This window comes from Microtus ochrogaster, chromosome 26 (assembly GCF_000317375.1).
Source record: "Microtus ochrogaster isolate Prairie Vole_2 chromosome 26, MicOch1.0, whole genome shotgun sequence".
Taxonomy (NCBI): Eukaryota; Metazoa; Chordata; class Mammalia; order Rodentia; family Cricetidae; genus Microtus; species Microtus ochrogaster.
Window position 1 is genome coordinate 8,718,493 of NC_022025.1, and position 5,697 is coordinate 8,724,189.

Below are 5,697 nucleotides of genomic sequence, written 5' to 3' on the forward strand. Positions count from 1 at the left end.
CAAGACCAGCCTGGTCTACAGAGCTAGTTCCAGGACAGGCTCCAAAGCCACAGAGAAACCCTGTCTCGAAAAACCAAAAAGAAAGAAAGAAATGGAATACTACTCACTGTGGAAAGTCCTTCTGTATATGTGTAGTTCTTATTGGTTAATCAATAAAGAAGCTGCCTTGGCCTGTGACAGGGCAGACTAGAGTAGAACTAGACAAGGAAAACTAGGTTATCATTTGGTGCCTTGCCGGTAGGCCACAAGCCTCAAGGTAAAATATAAAATAATAGAAATGGGTTAACCAAAGATATAAGAGCTGGGTAGCAATACTATAAAGTGATTGGCCAAGCAGTGATTTAAATAATATAGTTTCTGAATAATTATTTCAGGTCTAAGTGGCCAGGAATCAACAAACGACCTCTGGCTACAAGCTGCTAAAAAATAACATCATAAAATTTGTAGGTAAATGGATTGAACTAAAAAAGAAAAATCATCCCGAGTGAGGTACTCCACACCCGAAAGGGCGAGCATAGCATGTACTCACCTAGGAGGCTGCGCGGTCTTAGTGCAATCTTCTGAGAGGGCTAAGCTTGTTTAGCAAACTGGTTCTTAATCAGGTTACCGTGACAGGTTAAAAGTCTGTGTGTGCGAGGTTGCTCTGCGATGTTTGCTATCAGCTTCTGTACGCAGTGAATTCCAGGTGAGCTTAGTCTGAGGGAACTCTTCGCAAACCTCTTTCTCTCTCTATAGTTTCATTACATTGCCCTGCCCACCCCGGTGCTCAAACTGATCATGAGCTATGCATGTCTCTCCACCCTCTGCCACGCTTGCTTGTACCACGAAGGACCAAAAGCCAGAATGACAATCAACAATGGGGTGAGAGAAAGCATTGGTTAGGAACAAGAGGCAAAGTTGTTAAGGTTAAGATGTCCCACAAAAGAAAAAAAAAAATAGTAGCTAGAATAGAAGGGAGCAGAGAACGCTTACCTACGTTGCCAGTTTCCAGTTGCTCCACTAGGTGGCGCACTTAGCACAGTCCAGCCTTGCCTCCTGCTGCCGTTCGCTCACGAAATTGATTTCAGGCTTAGGCATGTGGCTCTCATTTTTATACGCTGCCCGTGCTCTGGGTAGAATCCATGCGTGAGTCCGCTCAATTATTTAGAGCTCACCAGATGACACAAAGTCCCATGTCCTTCAAGATTAAAGAACACAAAGCAGAAGTATAGTAGGGAGCTAGGAATCAGAAAATGACAGTTTGATCAATAATCGCTCATCCCCAGGAGACCTGGATCTCAGACAAACAGTCGCCCTGCAGGTTTCAATGTGCACACAGATGAACGTGCATTTTCATCTTTTCTGTATGTGGCCCATTGCTACAGGTGAGGTGGAGACAGGTTGAAATTTCCTGTCTCCGGTTTTTACCAAAACATTAAAAAATTACTTTTCTTATGCATTCTGTCATTTTCTCTTAATAATGCTGAGTATTTGGACCCATGCCCAATATGGCCTGTGCATCTACCAGAACATGAAGGGTTATTTAATTCCTAGAAATATGTGATTTTTGTTTGACTTCCTATATTATTACTGAATTAGATAATTTGCAGTCAGTATTGGAAAACATTATTGGAAAATATAAATGATTCTCATGCTGATTAGTTTTATGTTCTTGAATGGCATTAACAATACTAGATCTAAGTTAACAACTGTGTTATAAGACACTAATCTTTTTCCTTCTGTCTATGCGAGTCAATCTGCAGCCCGAAAGTCATACTGTTTAAAGAGAAGTTAGTAAGAGAAAAGGGAAGTTTTAACCAGCATGTGTGGAAGGGAATCCTCTCCAAGAACCTATAATGAAGTGGTCCACCTGACTTGGAAGTTTACATCCTGCTTTAGGTGAGACAAACGAGCAGTGAACTCGGATTTGGGGACAAGTTGTGAAATTGTAAGAAATGAAGAAACGCACAGAAAAATCAGGGCTGTCTTTTCTAGATAAGACTCTCGAGCTGGAGAGAAGACTTAGTGCACCAAGGAAGCTGCTGTCAAGCACCCATAGGATAGAAGGGAAAAACAGGCACCCACAGGTTATCCTCCGACCTCCACACACACACTGTGGCACCCATGTGTGCCTGCACACACAAATATAAATATGCGATTTTTAAATTAAAAAAATTTTTAAGTGATAAGATCTACTGTTAGGAGCAGAGAGACCCCAGATCCTGAATTTCTTGTAAACAACTTGTTTTCCCCTGATCTGAGTGCCTGCAGCTGCTCTGAGCACGAGACCTTCAGGAGTTCCTGATGGCAGGAGAGTGGTTTCTGGTGGGTTTGGCTGGGGCGTGGCTATCTCTATATAATCTGCCCCTGGACACAATAAAGAGGGCATTCTTGGGGAATTCAAGGATGACCCGTGTTGCTGTCTCTGTGTGTGTGTTTGTGTATTTTAACCTCCAACACCCTTGCCCGAAGCTCGCGAACTGGGTGCCAGCGCACAGAGCGCAGACACGGGGGCGCGGTGCGCGGCAATCTACTACTGATATGAACCAAATTTACTAATAGAAGTGCTCCATGAGAAAAAGAAAAGCCAGTCTCTTTGGGTTAGGGACAGGGAGAGCAAGTGTTCATCCATAATCCACGTGTCAAAGAGCTAAGGGTCCCCGGGAGGGGGGAGGGGGAGGGGACGGACACTGAATGATCCTATAAGACCCGTTGGTGGACTCTAACCTCCATGGCCGTGAAGAGCTGAAATGCTGAGGGTTTAAAGCCAAGCTACCTCGAGCTATCCGAGGCCCCTAGTAACCATCCATCGCTCTCCTCTGTGTTTTGTGAAATACCCTTGTTACTACGAGGTGAATCTCATCAGACTGTGTCCACAGGCCGCTAGCTTTGAGACTTAGAGTCTGTGAATGCCATCAGGTAACTTCTGCCTACAGCAGAGTTTCTCCCACTTTGCGGCGAACTGCCTCCTTGATGTTTTCACTGATGTATTGTTAAAGAGCCCCAATTTCTTACTTTCTCCTTTTCTGTACGTACAGCAAATCCTCCTGAAACTGTCACCAGTGGGGACATGGGATTCGCTGTAATCTGCATACACCTCCCTGACCCATGGTCATTTTACATTCCTCTCCAGAATAAACTATCACTTATTCTCTTTCAGGCGTTGTGCTCTACAAGGACAGATTTCGGCCCCTGAATGTGGGAACGCCGTGGCTGATCCACTCACCGTCTCTCAGCTGGGTGGGCACCACATACCAGCTGCGCCTCCTTGAACTCAGCCATCCATCACCGTCTCCTCCAGAGAATGGTGAGTTCTTTCTCGGACTCAAACCATTTTCAGCATGGTCATGGGTCCACTGTGTATTCTGAGCTGGTTTAAATTCTGTGTGTTTCCGAGTATTTCATTTAGCTCACTCATGGAACTTGCTTCTAGAACATTCAGTGTCAAAGCATTTGGTTTATCCCTTTGTTTTCAGAGTGTTCATTAGTTAGTATCCAACCACTTTTACAGTTTCTGCTTCTGTGCTTCTCCATGACCTCCACTACCTTCTGCAACCTTGTTGCATGTACTCTCTGAATTAAGTAAGCATTGATCATAAACATCCTTAGGGCGTGTCCAACATATGGAAGAGTTGGGGAAACCACCCACCCCACGATGTGCCATAACCTCATGGGACAGCCCAAACAATGTACTCATTTCTTGGGAGGATTGGGGGAGACTATTTTTTTAGCTCAGCTGGGGAAAGGAAATAAGAGATGATCACTGATCTTCTAATGTCTTGGATGTGCCCATGTTCTTGTAAAGAAGCTAATAAGCTTGAGACACAATGGAGCAAGTATCTCAGGATGAGCCACACAGAAGTCTGACCCAAACCACAGGGCCCCTGGCTATCACAGGGAAGCTCATGATATCACGTGAAGGAGGAAAACAGAGTTCAAAGCAGAAATGTTTGGAGAAAGTTGTCATTGAGCACACAAACTCATCTTACGCTGCTGTGTTAATTTACCCTGGAAGCATTTGCACAACTGGATGCACCCAATCATAATGATAGCAATATGTTTTCCTCAAAGTGGAGCACGTTTGGTAGCCCTAAATTAGTTTTTTTCCCTCGTTGATATTGCTTTCTAATGCTTATTCATTTTTTTTTCTTGGCAAAGTAAGCTAGAAATCCTAATCAACAGAATTAAAGGTCATGAATGGATACCCTAGTTTTTAATTGGTATCAAAAAAAACATGATAAAATTAGTAATTAAAAATTCTATTATGTTTTAGAAACTATATGTAAGTTTTGTTTTTTTTAAAAAAAGATGTTTAAAATAAGAGGGACTAGAGAGATTGCTCAACGTGTAAGAACATTGTTCCAGCAAGCACAAGGACCTGAGTTCAAATCCCAAGCTCTACATGGAAAGCCAGTCATAGTGGTGTATGCCTATAACCCCAGCATTAGGTGTAACCTGGCAGGTCATGAGCCAGCCAGCCTACCTGGTATGATGATCTCCCCACACGGTGAAAAGACCCTGTCTCAAGGCCATAGACAGAGCAATAGTGGAAGACACTCAAATCCGACTCTGGCTTCTGCATGTTCACTCATGGGCACACTCACACCCTATACTCAACACAAACACACCACACATTGCACCCACCTACCCAAATCCTCATACATTGAATAATAAAGTAATACAACTTTCGAGGCTGCATCAGAACTAAAGGTAATTTTCTCAGTGCTCACTCTCCCCCATTTTTTTTCTGATCTAGTCTTGTCTTCCTTTCCAAGTCCCCAAAGGAATCAAGGTGAAAGACTGGCGAGACCTCTCTTAGGGCACGGGGACAAGGGAACTGCTGTCTAGACTCTCAGCAAAAGCTGTGGCGTTTCCTGTTCACGTCAGGGTCCCTGGGGTTTGGAAATAAATCCATACCCTATTGACCAGCATAGCAGGCTGCTTACCAAGACTTCCATTGGGCGGGCATGTCCCTCTGCTGCTTAGCTCTAAACTGGGAACGATAATAATCAGGTCTACACAACACCCTCCACTTCTCATCCTTCTGCCTGCACCGGGCCTTCCTCACATTTCAGAAACACAGCAGTGTGAGCTTTCCCCCGTGTTTTCACAAAGAGGTACAGTCAGACGGAAGGCAATTATGTATGTTCCTGATCACTGGTTTAATGTAACTGGCTGTTTTTCTGTATGCACGCCTTTTCAAGGGAAAAAACATCATGAGCCAGTACTGAATCTGTTCCTTCAAGTTCTTGAGAGTAATTATATATGGAAATCTGGGGCCACTTTGTTTTACACTGTAAACAGGATGCATGCTAAAATGACTATTCTTGGCATAACTACATTAAGACATGCATCGGACGTGAACATTTTTTAGGGTGAGGTTGGGATCCCACTCATACTTTGGTCCCAACTCTAGTTTGCAGTTTGAAATAGGGGTTACACCCATGCTTTGACCCCAACTCCTGGCTGCCATCGGAGGTAAGGAGTGCATTGAGACTTTTTATTCCCCTCTTGGGCTCCCCAACAGGCCAGAGAGTTAGTCTAGAACTGGACCCCGCAGCTGGTTTCCACCCAGGTCTTGTTTCCCTGTGCAGCAATCCCTTATTAATACATAGCGCCCAGGGTCAATGGAACAGACTCCCGTGGTTCCTAACTACCGATGTCTCCGTAACCTTTCATCTTTCTTTTGCTTCTTCCAAAGAACATAGGCTTCCCTAA